The sequence below is a fragment of the Eublepharis macularius genome, chromosome 12, assembly GCF_028583425.1.
Source record: "Eublepharis macularius isolate TG4126 chromosome 12, MPM_Emac_v1.0, whole genome shotgun sequence".
NCBI lineage: Eukaryota > Metazoa > Chordata > Lepidosauria > Squamata > Eublepharidae > Eublepharis > Eublepharis macularius.
The window spans coordinates 71,150,843-71,168,937 of record NC_072801.1 but is presented as its reverse complement, the minus strand read 5'-3'; the positions used below and the strand labels follow the sequence as shown (position 1 = coordinate 71,168,937).

At 46.2% G+C, this 18,095-nt stretch overlaps 1 protein-coding gene across 1 annotated transcript in view; it reads right to left on the bottom strand.

Moving 5' to 3' along the window:
- LOC129338498 (vigilin-like) overlaps positions 1-13,740 on the bottom strand; it is a 52,247-nt gene extending 38,507 nt beyond the window's left edge. The window contains exon 1 of the mRNA XM_054992789.1: positions 13,576-13,740. The gene's annotated coding sequence lies outside the window, so the exon portion shown is untranslated. The remainder of the gene's footprint in view (positions 1-13,575) is intronic.
- Positions 13,741-18,095: the final 4,355 nt, after the last annotated feature.

Sequence of the window (18,095 nt, the reverse complement as noted above, 5' to 3'; positions counted from 1 at the left end):
TGCTCTTTTATATCTTCGAGATGTCAGTGAAGATGGGTAGCGGGTGGCAGGCTGACTTTGAGAGGAAGATGCCTGCCGTTATGCAGTTTCTTTGAGAAACTACTTGACAAAGTTTCCACAGCCTGAAAAACACCCAGCGATTTCAAACTTTTCCAAAGCACTCCAGAGAATCATCAAAGAGTTGTTCAAGAAATCAATAACCACAGAAAAAGCTTTCCTGAAACGCAAAACGCCCACCAGTACCATTCTTCTCCTACAACGCATATCTCCAAGAAGCACGGGGTGCCTCAGTTCCACAATCAGGCCTGAACTTCTTGCTACGTCTCTTACCTGGACTCAAAATATTTCACCAGCGAGTGCATAACCTTTAAACTGCACTTATCATTCTTCAAGCAATGACAGATTCCCATACATAAACATTCCAAGCCCCCCTCTACAGACAGCATGAGATACATCCTATAAATCTATACCCCAAATCCAGAATTTAGTATTTAGCCCAAAATTGCAAAATGTCATTGTTTAAAGAGCTCTTTACTCATAAGGTTGCCAGGAAAGGTTTCAGATTGTGCAGGCCGCGCCTGGTGATGTTTCAGGACGGCAAAGAGGCGGGGTAAGATTTCCAGCAGATGAAAGACGGGGTTGTCACTGCCCTGCACGGGCTGAAGAACTGAATTAAGATGTGGTTCCTGCAGTACAGACATGCATCACTCCAGTCAGCATTAAAGCACGATGGCAAAAAGGGCCATTTATTCAGCCGCTTCCCTTGAAGCAAAGGGAAGCACAAGGAGGGCGCCTGAAATGGCCCCGGGAGGTGCGTGTTCCCAAGACGCCGTTCTGGAGGAAAGCAGCGAGGAACACGCACCTTCACACAATAAAAAGAAGAAGAAGGTCTGCCAGCCACTATCTGACCACATTTCCCGCAGGGTCTTCAGGAAGCCCCGTATCAGCCACCTGATGATCTCCGTGGTATGTTTGTAGCTACATTTGCCACCCAAAGAGAAAACTCACACTCATTCCATGTTATCCCCAAGTCAGTCGGGGAAGTAAATAATCACTCTGCGGCTCTTTAGGCACCTCTCTTAAGCCTGCTGCAATAGACGAAGAACGGGAAAGCCGCAATCAAGGGCGTCATCGTTGGACTCCCAGGTTCAACACACATGTATGCCACGCCAGTAACTCAGGTGGAAGGTTGCCCATCATGCTGCAGAAAACAGCTGGGGGAACAGGGCACAGAGGTTTAGAGGCAGCCATGGTATGGCCGCCGCCAACCTCGCCAGACAAGATAAAGGCAGCAGAAAACATGGGAACCTCATGCCAGTCTATCTATGTCGCACAGGTGAATCCTTCCTCTTGGCTAAAAGCCAGACTCCTGACCAGATGATGCCATGGCAGAGGAGAGCACTTCATCCGAGTTGCTAGGATACAGCACATACGGCACGTCTCCTCAGCTACCAGTAGCCGGAACAGAGGCAGGGCCAGGGAAGGCTTCAGTGGTCTTGACCCATGCAGTGAATATCAAGCGCAGCCCTCTGTGGTTACAGCACGGTCTCTGGCAACAGTTACAGACACCGAGTTTGAACCCAAACTTATACGTGTAAGAGAGTGAGAAGATGGAAAGGAACGCATCGCTTCCAAAGGCACGTGAAGAATCACGTCTTGGGAACATTTCTGTAACAGAGAGAAATTAACCAAAAAAAGGAAGCAACGTGCAAGACAACTGGATACAAAGCACTGAATACTGAGGATAGCTGGGAGGTAATCATCCTACACAGGAGATCAGCTAGGACGAGTGGCTCGAGATCTTTAAAAAAAGGAACAATATGTGCCTTCCGACCCCACTCAACACTCCAACATTCCCCCACTTTAGAACTTCCAAGCTCTCTTTCTCCTATCCCCCCCAAAGCCTGTAAAGACCAAGGAATCCAAACCACAGGACAGCTAGTAAGCAAATGGCAGAACTGCTTCCTTACTGCCCACGCCTGGCAGATTCACCCTGCTAAAGCTGAAGACACCAGGACTAATCTATCCTTTGGGGCGGGGAGAGGATGATGCAAGCTTGGAAGAAAGCACACACAAATCAAGTGCTTCTGGCCCATTCCCATCCAACTGCTGACATTGGGGGCCAGCGGGTTCTTTCATTGCTGTGTGGGATGTGGGAGAGTCATGAGACTGCCGGCGGTCACCGAGCGGCCAGATTTGACCCATGGCTGCCAACTTCAGCCACCTTCAAGAAAAGGCACCATGGCTGGACTTAGCAGAAATAAAAGATGAGAGTCAGTGTTTTCCAGTGCGCCACCTGTGATTTGTTCAGCCTCCTCAAGAGAAGCCTTGCAACACCAGAGCATTTAATTGGGCTGTGCCAGGGCTCCCAAGGTCTCAGAGGAATGCACAGGTGCACCTGCCAGAAGCAGCTCCTGTTTTTGTGTTCAAAGGGAGCTGCCATTTTCCCAGTGCCATCTCTGGCAGAGAAAGTACCTCAGCAGGAAGGACACAGGGGGGGGGGGTGCAGCATCACACACTTCGAGATGGTTGGCACAGAGTAGCCATCGCCCCGAATGCTGTGCTCTACCACTACCAAGAACCTGAAAGAACCACACTGCTCAGAAACGAAGACCCCGCCTTGATACCCTCTTCTCAAAGAGATAGTTTTAGGTGGGTAGCCATGTTGGTTTGCAGTAAGGTTCGAGCCCAGTAGCACCTTAAAGACCAGTAAGATTCCCAGGGTATAAGAGTCAAAGCTCCCTTCAAATTTTGTTGGTCTTTTTAAGGTGCTACTGGGCTCGAATCTTGCTCCACTTCCAAAACTCACAGAACAGTTGAAAGATGCTAAAGAAAAGATCAGCCATGTCACCCTGTGGAACAGCCTGCCTGAGGTCAGGAGAGCCCCCACGCTCCTGGCTTTCCACAAAACTGAATAATTGAAAAGGGCTTTTTTACTCAGATAGGAGGGCTGTATTATAGGGAGGGGGGTCTCAGATGCTTCGCTAATGAGTTACGGTTCATATACTTCCCTGCTATGTTGCCTTATGTGCTATCTGTTGCTTTAAGCCTGTGTTCCTATGTGCTACCTGTGCTTCAAGTATGATCCTACTGGGTAGTTAGTTCTATGTTGTCTAATGTCAGTTTTAGAACTGCTTATGCTCTGTTTCAGCATTTCTTCAACCCTGTATTGGATTCTTGCTAATGCTCTGTCTTTGTAAACTTGTATTTATTTACCCCATGGCATTGTTTATGGAAATGTCCTTGATACTGACTGCACTAATCTCACACTGTGTAACCTGCCTTGAGTCTTAGGGAGAAAGGCGGACTATAAATGCCATAAACAAACAAGCAAGCAAGCACACATCTCGTGCACACATCTCAAAATCTCACTACAGGCCAGTAATCAGTTGCAGAATGCTTCATCTTTTGCTTCTGAAGGAGGACAACCTAAAGTCTGATACGGCTCAAGGTCAATTAAAGGACAAGGACAGGCTAGAGATACCTTTAAAACACTACCGGCCTGTCTGCACCAGTGCTGCAAATGTCCACTTGCTTGGAAGTCAGGAGTACCAAACAAGGAAGCTTCTGTAGGAGGAACTGGGTTCATTTCACAGCCTTCATGAGTACAGGGAGAGAGGCAAACAAAGTGCATGGTATAGAAATCTTTCTACATTTTCTTGGGATAAGCTGCTGTGGTTTTGATTAGGAACCCTGGGAACTGTAGTTTAATAGCACAGAGGTTTTCTTATAGATTCCAAACCTTTGCTCAGAACTTCCCTTTGGCAAGGGATTCCTTGGATGGAAGGAGGAGAGCTATGGCACCCAACGGCTGCCTCGAGAAAAGCAGACTGTGCACACTGTAAAATAAATAAGTAAATCAGTGTTTGGTTCCAAGTGGGACAGGATACCAACCAGCAAGTGAAGCATAACTCCTTTCTTGTCCAAAAGGTACAGTGCAGTAATGGCAGAAGTTACACCTGTGGAACTTCAGTCTGCACTGTAATTTCAACCGACCAATACAAATTCCTCAAATTTCCGAATCTGCCTTGCAGACCCACTTGCATGAACAAGCATGATAAAATCCGGAGGAGTTAGCCATGTTAGTCTGTAGCTGCAAAATAGTAAAGAGTCCAGTAGCATCTTTAAGACTAACCAACTTTACTGTAGCATAAGCTTTCGAGAACCACAGCTCTTTTCGATAGATGCATGGTAAGAGAAACACAAGATATGAGACATACAACTAAAATAACCGTATTTGAAGTTCAACTCTGGAGAAATGGGGGGGGGGGAGATTCCATCACCAACAGTATCTAAATGGGACCCAGGCTGCTTGGAAAACCAATCACAAGAACTATATTACCATGGTTGACATATGTCAACTGAGCTCCAAGGGAGGTACGGTTAATTTACATTTCCTCCCTCAGCACACGTAATATGGTGGTGACACATCTACCGCCCACAGCTTATTCTTGCTAAATCAGGTGAGCTCAAGAAGATTTGACATCTAAACCAATATTTTCATTGTATAATGCAGGGAGTAGGAAGAAAGGAAGAGAGAAATCGCTTCTCCATTTGGCATGCCACAACCGAAAAATAGCCCTATTGTGGGCAATGAAATACCACAGATGGGCTCAGAAAATAAAAAGGAACTTTCTAAGCAGTATCTCTTTCAAGCCAACAGAAAGCAGTAAGACAGAGGCAGTGCTGAAGGGGCAGCAGAGGGAGAGAAAAGAAGCAGGGAATAGTTTTTATGGTGGAAGAAACTAAGCAGCGACAGGAAGTAGGGCACTGTATCCGCTAACAAACGTTTATGGAGCTCTCCTGTAGAGATGGACCAGAGCTGGGGCTCATGTGTGACAGGAAGCAGAAGAGCTTGGATAATGGCCTCACTGGTGTCAAGATTAGGACAGCAGGCAGGAGGCCAAGAGGACAGGACAGGAAACACAAGCCAAGTACCAGGAGGAACAAGCAAGGGTTTGAGCCATGGGTTTGAGCCTTCCTATCACCCAGTGAGCTCGCCTCGCCATCCTGCTGCCCTGCCCCTTAGTATGTATGCAGAAGCAGGAGACGTGGTTTCCTTGCACTCCACACATGCGCACTAGGAGTAAATCTTCCAAAAGACAGCAAAGAAGAATGGTAGCTCTGGAAGGGCAGGAGACCCCCCAACATATGACTTGAAGGCCACAGGTGTAGATGGTTAAAGATGCACAGGAAGCACAAGCAACGTCAAGAGAGGTTTGAGGCATATCTGGCTGCCAGCAAGAGGCTCAGCCCAGAAATATTCAGCCCAGAAGTATACAACCATGACCCTGGGGAATATTTGAAATTTTCAGGCGGTGCTCAAGACGGCCAACCATCTTCCCCACTTTCCTTGCCCTGCAATGTGAGCCTCTGGAGAATGCCAAGTATGCTCTTGAACATGCTCAGTTTGCAGACTCAATAAAAGAAGCCATGCCCACCAGTTCGCAAGAGCTGAGCAAGGCTGTTCACGGTACAATGCTTTGGAGGTCTTTCATTCATAGAGCCGCTGTAAGTCAGAAGTGCCTTGACGGCACAGAACACACACAACAGGGCAAGCTAACAGGCCTAGTCAGTGAATTGCACAAGTCACACATGTACTCGAGAACACTCCCAGGATCCTCTGCAAGAGGCTAAGGTCCAACAGCCAACATGCAGAAATTCCTCAGCAATAAAGTCCGGGTGGGATAAGTCACTGCAATCTAGGACATCTGCAAGTTACTACCATGGAACCTGCTCTCTTATTTACTTTCCTCCGGTTGCATCTTTGCTAGCTCTTAGGGGGAAAACCTAGATGGGGAAAATAACACAGCAAGCTCGGGGGGGGGGGTATATTAGCACATCAACGCACGCAGGAGTAGCAGTATATAATGCTGAATTGAGCCTTGTCTTATGTGCCAAGGGAAACCAGCCTCCTGCCTCCTGGCCCCAAGACTGGCCACCACCGTTCTAACATTTTACCGAATACTTGTTTGTATTTTACAGACGCTTGGGGAAAAATACACATGGGTGTTTTTATCTGGCAGTGCAGTGGTTTTCCAAGCATTTCTACTTTCCGAGAAAGCTGTTCACATCGGCGTGTCTGCCAAATTGTGCAATCGGAGCCTAAAGAATTCTGGTGAAAGTTCTGGAGTACAAACGCCGGATGGGTGGCTCGCCCAGCCTCTTGGGTCTCCCAGTCTCCCCACATGAGCCAGTAATCTAACCAAAACACCCCACAACTATACTTTGCAGGGGGGAAAACTGGTGGAAAGCCAGTGCCCAACTGGGACTCTTGTTTAAGTTCCACTTTGCCATAAAGCTCACTGAGGATCTTGGGCCAGTCGTGCACTCTCAGCCCAAACTTACCTCCCAGGGTTGTTGAAAGGACAAAATGGGAGTGCTGGGGCGGGGGGTGGTTGGGGGAGACCACGTACACTGCCCTGTGTTTCTTAGAAGACCAGTAAATGAAAACAAACCCCCTATTCACCACCACTTCTTTCAAGAATGCATATTCATAGTTACTGGCCGTTCTAATAGGAATTCCCGAATCAACTTTCTCTGGAACTTAGCAATGTAAGACAAGGCAGGATTAGCAGACTCTCATCCTCTTTGCTCCAAGAGAAACAGACATTTGGATGCCCGGAGCCAGGAGCCAGAATGCTAAGCATGCTCAACCTGCCTTCAAAAGCAAGGCCAACCAAGCTGGATGCCCTCCACAGCAGGCTGGGGAAGATGCTCAACGGTTGAGCGGCAGATGCCCACAATGCCAGAGGCATCCGTTCTTTCAAAACCTCCAACCAAAATTCAACACACTTGCTGCAGGCGCAGGCTTGCTAAAAACTGCAGATCTGCCATATGCCTTCGTGCCAGCCATACCCAAAAGCAGTAATTAACTCCCACATTAACTTCAGCAGTAAAATACTTCACTTCGGTACTGTTTGCACAGCTGCTGCAACCGAGGATTGAAGTCGTGCAGTTCCTCTTTGCTTTGGCATCATGCCGAGAAGAAAGACGATCACTCTCTCAAATGCCTCTCTACTGAGAGATCAGAATCCCAGATCACCTTCAAAATTTAAATCATACAATACACAAAGGCTCTAGCCCTTAGGGCTGGGAGACAAAAACAACACACTAAGTTTGCACATACAAGGGGAAACCCCAGGAAATTCAAAAACTATGTACATGCATATGCGCCATAACAGACCAAGCATGATTTCCAGAAGTTAAAGAGGTGGCACCCGGAGGACTACAACTAGCATGGACAGAATTATAGAAGACCCTGGTAATTTATACAGGTTGTAGCAGTTAACAGTTTAGTTCAGAACACAGGCACAGAATTCTAAATGTTAAGAATGTAATCTTTCAACAACAACAAGAAAAAAGGCATGCTGCTCTAGCCATTTTTATTCAAGGTGACAGCAGATATCCTAGAACCAATGCTTTTTTCAAGACCACGGCAATACAGCCCGGAAAAGCCACAACAACCATCTTTTTTGTGTGATTGGTACTCCCTGGTATGGAGTACCAGTGCCTTTTCTCATGGCCAGCAAATCAACAACAGAGGAGCTTAGTGTTCATTAGAAAGGCAAGAAGAAATAAAGTCAGAATGTCCCCAGATCTACTCTCACCACTGTTTCGAACTCACAGATAGCCTTAGGCAAGCCACAGTTTCTCAGTCTATGACTACTGTTTATATCCTGGAGATAGAAATACCGATCTACTTTCATTATCTACTCTATAGGGTTGTTGTCATAAGGATTACCAGGTAATGGCCTGTATTCATAGAACCATAGGGTTGGAAGGGATCTCTAGGATCATCTAGTCCAACCCACTGCACAATGCAGGAAATTCAACTACCCCACCCCCCACACTCCCAGCGACCAGTGCTCCATGCCCATTCAACCACATTATCTAGAAAAATGAAGTATCCGTTTCTTAGAAGAGGGCAGCAGTGACCCCTCTTCTACTGCAGTCTACCGAGCCCTCTGAACAGCTTAGAGGGGATCTGCAGAGGGAGGGAGGAATTGGTGGAAACTGGAGCGAAGTTATGACTACTGGTACCTTTGGTTTTCAAACAAAGAACTGCCCAAAACCATTAGGAAATGTCCAGAAGGCCAACCAAGCTCACAACCACACAGGCCAAGGCAATGCCCAGATTAGATTATTGTAACACACTCTATATGGTGCTGCCCTTGAAGGCTGTTCAGAAGCTTTGGTTGGTGTAAAAAAACACAACATTTAAAAAAAAAATTATAGTCCACTCTCCCCGCAAGCTACAATATTAGTTATTATTATTACTATACAATACTATGTTGTTATTACTATATTCATGTGGCTGCAAAGATCCTTACTAGGCCAAATCACAGCCACCATATAAAGCCAATGCTACTTTAGCTTTACTAGCTCCCAGTTTGTTCCCGAGATCAGCTTAAGTTCTGGTCCCTAAATGGCCTGTGCGCAGAAGACATCCTCCATCCATATCCTCAAGATTTATGCATGGTGCCTTCATGCGAGAAATCAGTCTTGGATGAACTCTGGGGTGGCTGGGACCTCTGGGAGGACTTTTTTTTTTGGCCACTAGAAGTTGTAGACCACTCCCTGAGGTAGTAAGACACGTGCCATCTTTACTTAGTTGAAGCCTTCCTTCTTCTAAAAGGACTTTGACCTGGACTGAAACAGGGAACAACACTTGCCATTTTATACCTTGTGATTCCTTAATGGTTTATTTTAGTTTTACGATTGTTTAAAAATATATAACAGCTCAAACAACTTGTCAGATGTTTTGCAGACCCACCTAGGCAGAACACAAGTGAAAATAAATAAAGTGTCGCATAATCTCAACTCACACCTCCAGTATGCCCTGCTCACCACAATCTGTGGCTGGCAACTTGGTTTGCAAGATCTCAGGAAGAGGTCAGTATCAGCCACACACGAGTCAAAAAGAGACGGGTCAAGTACATCGAATGAAGTTAACTGAATCAACCGATTTTATGTTCTTGCTAAGGGAGGTCAAATTAGCTAATTTCAACCCCTACCCAGTAATTTAACTACATTTTCCCCAAAAGTCTGTCACTATAAGCTGCCCCTGGTATTCTGGGATAAAAGAAAACTGTTACAATTTATATTGTTAGAACATGGAATAATTTGTAAAAATAATAACAACTACAGAAAAATGAAGCAAACTACCAACCGTTATTTAAAAGGCACTTTTTAAACCAAGTCATATTAAGTTAGTAGGAGACCAATTCTTCCTGTTTAGAAGCACCTACAGCTGCGGCAGGTGGCCACTAGAAGAAACTTCACTTTTCAGCTGCCTTTCCACTGTCAGGTTGGGAGCAAGCAGCCATCCCCTTAGCTTCTGTGAACAAATCACATCAAAATGAAATGACACAAACGGCCATCTATTCGACGTAAGCAGCATTCTTGGTTTCTAGGAATATTTGACCAGCCAGCTGACTGATGGGCCAATCCTAGCTCTGACCTCACCACTGAGGTGCTTTTAATAAAAAATGCCAGGGATTTAAACTCAGCATCTTATGTAGGCGATGTATCATTCAGCTATGACCCTTCCTCCAAATTCTATACAGCTAGCAGGGAACCGAACCTCTATGTCCTTTATACGTTCAACTCACCAGTATACTGAAGAACATATGAATGTAAAAGACTGGCGGATCAGACTAGTGGTCTATCTGTTCCAACATCCTGTCCCACTCAGTGGCCACACAAATTACTCTGAAGGATCAATGATAGGATAGAGGCCAAAGCTTTCCCCTGATCTTGTCTCCTAGCACTAGTATTCAGCGTTTACTGCCTCTAAATGGGCAAGTTTTCATCAGTCATCATGGCGTTAGTAGTCATTAAAGGTCCTATCCTCCACAAACATAAGACATTTTAAAAGGCAGAAAGTAAACACCAGCAAATTACTGCTGGATCTTTGAGGATTACTTTCCAAAACAGACGAAGTACAATGGAGAGTAGTCAGTCATACGCCAGTTGTCAAAGAGGCCAATGGAATCAAGGATTGCCTCAATATGCATCTACCTCAAAGGACAGACATGAATTGTGATGTGCATTAAGTTTATCAGAAATAGGACTGCTCTTGCTGAATTTAGTGGTGCCACCAACACCCACCCCAACTCACAAAATGAAATTAAAGCAAGTCAAGTTTTCTGGGAGGACAGCTTTCTCAAAATCCTGGGATTCCAAATAAGCCCTGGTTCAGGTTCTAATTCTGACCCCTGGACACATTTTGTTTCCATTAAATATATAGGTCAAACCCGTTTAACCAGGTATTAACATTTCTCCAAGTGCAGCACAATCCACAGCCTTTGCATCTTTATACAACACAACGAAAGTGAGGAAATTTGCTTCTCTTTCTCCAAGTCAGCAAATCTCCTTTGCTTGTTTTTCCATCACTACATCTCAGGGGAGGATTCTGCTAGTCTAGTGGGTGGCTTGAGCTAGCAGGTAAGGTTCCTCTGATTCAAGCATCTCCCTCAAGTCGTTTTGTTCTTCTGCTTCCATTAAGCCCAGAGATAGAAACTAAGCCAGGAAAAAAAGAGGAGAAGGAAAAAAAAGAGAGAAGCACAGCAAAGTGAAATCCTTCATGTTTGACTGGCAACAGCATACACCCTACTGCAGACTGCGAGGGGTCATCCTCAGGGCAGCAGGCACCTCTAGGGAACTATGAGCATCTTCCAGCTTCCCCATGCAAGAGGTAAAATCTCAGCTGTTTTACAATCACTTCTGGAACAAACAAGGCTAACCAAGCATTCCAGACTTTGGAATGGCATTATCAAGCCTTAGCAACTCACATCGACTTCTGATTCACCCTTTTAGTACCTACAGAGATTAGAAGCAGAAATGATTGTGCTACAAGCAAGTGAAGATCAGGCACTCTGCACATACTCAAGGGTACTCTTCTGTAGCCAACCTACATGTCCAGACAGGAAAACAAGAGTACTGGATAATCTATGACAGTTAGGGATGGAAGATTAACAAGTCTTAGATTTGAATTTCTTCTTCCACCTCCCAAGGCCTTTAGAACTATCATGTGTCTGCTGTCTGTAACCAACTTTCAAAGCTAGTTATGGGTTCCATCCCCCAGCTTAAGCAAAGCACAGCCGAGATCATTCCAACGACTAGCACAACCAATGCAAGAATTATAACTTTGAGACTGTCACCACAGACACCCCCCTCAGCTCACAGGAATACAAATTTCACACCACACAGTTTGGACCAATGTAAGATTTTCACCTATCTCTAGCTTCGACATGGCCCTTTAATGCATACCCAGTTCCAGCCAAGGTATTATTTTCACATCTAGAAGCTTCCCTGCAGGGAGCTCTGCGTTGGTGAGATGCGGGAAGAAGTGCAGCATCACCTAAGTGGACAGTCAAGCTTATCTCAGAGAGAGAAGTAGTGAAGCAAGAAAAATTATCTGCTCTACTTGCTTGAAATTTTTCTGTACTTCTCTGCCCATCACCACACCCTCAGCAATCTTGACCAAAACATATGTTGACTACAATAATCACGGTAAACAGCGGGACCAAAACCATCCTCAGAAGAGTAACCAAGTAACTGTTCCAAGGTTGAAAATCAATGTGCCATTAAAATGCTACAGGAGGACCGACATAAGTAGGCCAGCTCTCCAAAGTAGACAAGAAAGCTTGCAGGCTGCAGGTCATTGGATTGATCCTACTAAAAGGTGCACTCTTGACTTTTTAGGTTCTCCTAGCTATACTCATGTCTTGTTAGTTGCTCTGCCTTTCCTCTTCAAAAAACCTGTTTGAGATCAAATTCAAAACCGCCCTCCTCCTTCCATTCACACCAACACAAGATACTGGCCCACTTCCATGTTAGTGTTGAAGCAACCCACAGTTCTTGTTATGGTCAGGAGAACGCCTCACCTGTTTGATGAAGGCATCTCCATCGTCTAGCTCTTATGGTGGGAGTAGTCAAATCATTCATGTACTGGCAAGATACGAAAAGCAACCACAAGCCCCCCACACTGCTATTTCATGCCCCAGCTACCTCCCCTTTAGCCATTCCCTATTCTCTCAGAAAAAAACCTCACCCCAATACCTTTCATATAGTACCACACCAGTCCCTGGACCCATTTCCCAGCTCTTCCTAGAAGGCCCCTTAATATCACCCTTCCCCACTGCTTTCTATTCGTGCCCTACATCTTGAAAAATTCCCAGACTCTCACCCAAAGCTCCACTGATACCTTCTCCCACACTGGCGACGATGCACCTCTCGGTTACTCCTCGCCATCTCAGATAACCCAGACTCCACTTCCAACCTTATTGCACAGTTGGAAGGGGTCTTACAGACCATTTAGTCCAACCCCCTGTCCAATGCAGGAACCGCCTAAAGCATCTTTCTCACCTTAAAAATCCCAAGCATCCTTTTAACCTGCCAAGGAGTCCTCCCTTCATGCCCCCTTTCTCTTTTCCAAGATCCCTCACGTCCAAGATCCCAGCGGCCCCAGAACTTAACAACCCACCCCCCTCTCCCAGAACCCCCATCATTCTGTGCCCACCTCCATTTATTCTCTGTGCCAGAGACCCCCTCCCCAGCTGCCAGAATCTCCTTCACTTTGTACCCACCTCCCTATAGTCCTCTTGCTGGATAGATCCTCTATATATACCTACTACAATACTTCCTTTGATGGGAGTGGGAACTTCCATTCGACAGAATTATGGGGAACTGACCTACCAGAGCCGCCCACACCCTCTTCTATTAAGGATTTCCCCATAAGTTAAGGAGTAAATTGTAACCTTTTATTCTTCTATACTAGGCTCATACTACTTTAAATGATCATGCATTCTGTAATATTTTATGAAATTAATTATTCTTCTCATTAAGTGATAAACAGCACATATATTCATTATATCATTTATATTGATAGCCTGGTGTTACTGAGGTCTTTACCACTTGGGTGATTTTCTTAAGATTTCCCCATACCAGAACCTCTCACCCACCCAACACCCATCTCCCTTTTCAGGGGGAAAGCGCCTCCTTCTAATCCCTCTTCTGCTGAACCCCATTCCAGAAAGCCCCACGACACTCCACTCCCCTTTACCGTCTCGACCAAAGGACCCCCCCCCCAGTCTAGGATGGAAAATTCTTGGATATTTCGAAGGTAGAGCTGGGGGAGAGGGGCAAGATTTGGGGAGAAAAGGGGTTGGATGCTGCGGTCCCCTCCATAGCCATTTCTTGCAGGAGAATTGATTTTTGCAGCTTGGAAATCAGTTATAATTCTGAGAGGCCTCCAGGAACTGCCTGGGGGTTGGCAACCCCAACATTCTGGACCCCTCGCTCTTGCGCCCTAGGGCCCCCTCCACGTTTTCTCTGCTGAGGGGCCCGCACGCCCCCTCCCAGACCCCCCATCTCTCTCCTTAACCCCCAGACTCCCATTCCACGCCCCTCCAGAAGCCCCCTCAGGGGAGCCACCAGGCCCTGCGCGGCCCCACTGGCGACCTCCGCTGCCTCCCTGCACGCTCTAAGCCCGCGGCCGGGAGAGAAAACGGGCGACTGCGGCTGGCTGGGGCGGCCTCCTGCGGGCTATGGCCAGGCCGGGCGCCTCACCTGCGCGGCGGCGGGTCCTGCGGCTCCGGGCTCAGCGTGGCGGTCGCGGCCGCCGCCGCCGGGGCCGGGAGGAGGGGAGCGCGCAAGGAGGAGGGAGAGGGAGGCGGCTGCTCCAGCTCGGCCGCCGCCACCGCCGCTCTTGCCGCAGCCTCCACCCCCTGCCGCTGCCCGGCGCCGACTGACAGGGGGGCCCCGTGGCCACGCCTCCCCGGCCCTCCTCGCGCCGCGGCACGCCCCCTCCGCCCCGCCTCTTGCCCCGACGGCCAATCGACGCCCGCGGACGGCGAGGCCCCGCCCCGCCTCCCGCTGGCCTGAAACGCCGACCGGGAGGCGCATGCGCTCTGTGCGGGGCTGGCGCTCGTCCTGCATAGAGGCAAGGGAAGGAAAGAGCGCAGCGCGCACTTCGGGTTTCCGTGAGACTCCGGAGAAGGAGTGACGGTTGAGTCTCTTCCTTCCTCTCTAGGGCTCCCTCTTCTCTTGCTTTCCCGCCGGTTGGATGCTGCGCGTTCAAAGCACTTTCGCAACGGGATCTTTCCGTGTGCAAAAAAGAAAAATCCCTTTGCAGACGATTGTGGAAGTGCCTTATCCAACGTGTGCGAAAGCTTGGGCGAATGGTCGCCCCGCAGCTTCAGTCGAGAACGGGAAGGCTTGCCTGTGGGTTTCATCCGGATCGTTTCAGAGGGATAGCCATGTTTGTCTGTAGAGCAAGGTTGGGGCGCAGTAGCTCCTTAAAGATCAACAGGTTTCCCAGGGTATGAGCTTTCGAGAGTCAGAGCTCCCTTTTTCAGATACATTTACAATTTGAAATCAATGGGCTTAGACTGGAGTAAATACTTAAGATTGCACTGTTAGAAATGGAGGTATGTAGGGGTTTTTATCCAGTCAGAAGGTGGGCGGGGTATTTAAAATAAGGGTGTGAGATAATACTGCAATTGGCTTGATAGATCTTGGGTATGAAAAGCAGAAATCAGCATCTGTCATAAGAGAAGAATCCAATGTTCCTCTTATGAACATCCAGGGCTTTAATAAGGACATTGGATTCTTCCCTACAGATGCTGACTTTATGCTTTTCACACCCCTGATCTGTGAAACTAATTACAATATTATGTGTTGCACCCTTTATTTATTATTTATAATCCACCTTTCTCACTGAGAGATTACACAGTGTCAGTCAATACAATCTATTTCAAAAACATTTCAATAAATGATGTAATAGGGTACAAAATGCAAATTTGTAAATATTTAAAACCAGCAGAAATCCAATACAGAGTTGAAGAAATGCTGGAACAGAGCAAAACCAATTCTAACACTGACATATTAACTAACCCAGAAACTGCCCAGTAGGATCATACAGCAACAGACAGTAGCACAGTTTATAGTCCCTGTCCCTTTTCTTATTAGGGTTGCCAGCCTCCAGGTGGTGGCTGGAGATCTCCCGGAATTACAACTGGTCTCCAGACCACAGAGATCAGTTCACCTGGAGAAAATGGCTCCTTTGGGGGGTGGACTCTATGGAATTATGCCATGCCAAGGTCCTTTCCCTCTCCAAACCCCACTTTCTCCAGGTTTCACCCCCCCCCCCCAGATCTCCAGGAATTTCCCAACTTGGAGCTGGCAACCCTATTTCTGATGCATCTTTTTGAAACCACTTCCTTACAGTACAGCCTCCCTATCTGATTTTAAAAGGCCTCTTGAATCATTCAGTCGTCCGTAGTTTGCAGAAATACCCTTCCCACGTTCTGGTTGGATAAAAACTTACACATAGTTCCACTTCTAAATGTATGTGCAGAAGGCAGCATTGACTCTTGAACGCTCATGCCCTGGAAATCTAGTTGGTCTTTAAGTTGCTACTGGGCTGTGATTTCATTTGAGACTGCAACCTCTTTTGCAGATCCAAGCAGTCTCCTTTGGAGGAGGGCAAATGAACTGGTGTCTTGAACAGAATTTATTCCAGTATAACCTTTCAGGCCCCCGCTTTTTTCAAATGCAGCAAATGGATGCTAGCTATGCAGACATTTTTGTAGAAGGTACAGAAAAAAAGCAAATACCAGGACTGAAGAGCCACAGCCATAGTAAGCTATAGTCCCTATTCGACCTAGGGAGAGGAACTTAGAACGGTGTAACTCTGTGTAAGAGGGTGCCGTGAACAAAGCTCCTGGAGAAAAGAGCTCCAGAGTTTTAAATGCAGCTACCAAAAGTAAACAGACATGCGACAACACATTTTATCTGTTGCTTTAAATATGTACTCCTATATACTACCTGTGCTTCATGTTGCCTAATGTGAGTCCTAGAACTGATTATGTTCTGTTTCAGCATTTCTTGAACTTTGTATTGGATCCCTGCTAATGCTATGTCTTTGTAAACTTGTAGTTATTTACCCTATGGTATTGTTTATGGAAATGTCCTTGACACTGTATGGAAATGTCCTTGCTACTGATTATACTATGTAATCCGCCTTGAGTCTCAGTGAGAAAGGCGGACTATAAATAAATAAATAAAATTTCCTGTAACCTGTCAATTTATTTATTATGGTTTTTCTCTGCCATTTTTTCCTCATAGGACCCCAAACAGCTGACATTTCAAAAAGGTCAGATAAAACAATAAAATTTAAATAAACAGGACAAACAAATACATCCTGAGCAGGTGAGCTGACCTTTGGCCATACCTGGTATAGCATCCTGTAGTGGTTAAATAGTTGGGCTGTAATGCAGCATTTTGCTAGTTTCCAGAGGAGTTAGCCGTATTAGTCTGTAGTAGCAAAATCAAAAAGAGTCCAGTAGCACCTTTAAGACTAACCAATTCTATTGTAGCATAAGCTTTCGAGAATCACAAGCCTATAGGCAAGCCTACAGACAGCCCCCCAACCTTAAACAACTTCTCACTTACAATCATGAATCGGCCAGCAGAGTCACCAGCACAGGTACCAGGCCCTGCAACAGACCCAGATGTCAGCTCTGCCCCTATATCTACCCAGGGAATACAATTGCAGGACCCAATGGCATCAACTACACTGTCTCTGGCTCTTACAGCGGCTCATCCTCCAATCTGATATATGCCCTCATGTGCCAACAATGTCCTTCTGCTCTGTACATTGGACAAACCAGCCAACCTCTACATAAAAGAATAAATGGACACAAATCTGACATTAGAAATGGCAACGTCCAGAAACCAGTGGGAGAACACTTCAATCTACCAGGACATTCCATCAAAGACTTAAAGGTCACTGTAGTTCAACAGAAACCTTTCAAAAACAAAATCCAACAGGAAGCTGCTGAATTGGAATTCATATGTAAATTTGACTCTGTCAAGCTGGGACTGAATAGGGACTATGAATGGTTATCTCATTATCACAGGTAACTGATTTCCTTTACATAGGCAGGGTCAGGGAGAGTCCAGTGGCACCTGACATGGGCTTTCAAGGACCACAGTTCTCTTTGTCAGATGCATCTGGCAGGGAGGGCTATGGTTATCGAAGGCTTGTGCTACAGTGGAATTGTATGGTCTTGGTAGTGGTGCTGGACTCTTTTTGATTTTGCTACTACAGACTAACACAGCAAACTCCTTTGAACCTTTACACAAACAAACTGATCCCCACATCAAAAGGAGCTGTTTGCATCTCCATATCAAAGGAGTTGTTTACATCCCTCCTCCCCTCCTCTCTCCTCCTCTGTATTTGACCAGTTTCTCTTTTTGCCCTCCATGCATCTGATGAAGAGAACTGTGATTCTCGAAAGCTTATGCTACAATAAAATTGGTTAGTCTTAAAGGTGCTACTGGACTCTTTTTGACTTTGCTAGTTTGAATCTCACCACTGCATCTGACGAAGAGAGCTGTGATTCTTGAAAGCTTATGCTACAACAAAGTTGGTTAGTCTTAAAGGTGCTACTGGACTCTTCTTTACTACTGGCATGAACTCACCTTGGGTAAGCCATTCCTCTCAGCCCCAGCTCCATTGTGGGGATAATAAAGCTGACTTTGTTCATTGCGCTGAGTGGATGCTAATTCTTTCCAGAAGAGTGGTATATGAATGAACTGTTATTGTTATTATTATTACCCAAGGTGGTGTACCTACAGACAGAGGAGAAAACAAAATCAGCCTAAATGTTCAGCTGCTATTAGCAAGTCTTCCCAACTTCCTCTCCTGCTAAAAATACCTCAGGCCAAATCCTCAGGAAGAGGAGAAAATAAAGTCAACCCAAATATAACTCACTTGCTGCTAACAAGCTAACAATCTAGCAGAGTCTTTCCAACTACTTTCTCTGTCAGATTGGTCTCTAATGGTCTCATGAGTACAGGTGAGTACGTGTGGGCGGAGGGAGGCTGTCCTTCAGGTACTTTAGACCTTTGATGTTAACAGTTTTAAAAGCCAAAACCAGCTCATGGAATACAACCTGGAAATAAACAATGCAGGTGGTATTGCAGGCTTGCTTTGTCAAAACCTGATTAGTTAGGCTGCTATATTTTCAACCATCTGGAAAGTGATTGTAATTGAAGGCGGGGGCCGGAAATCCCAATTTTGC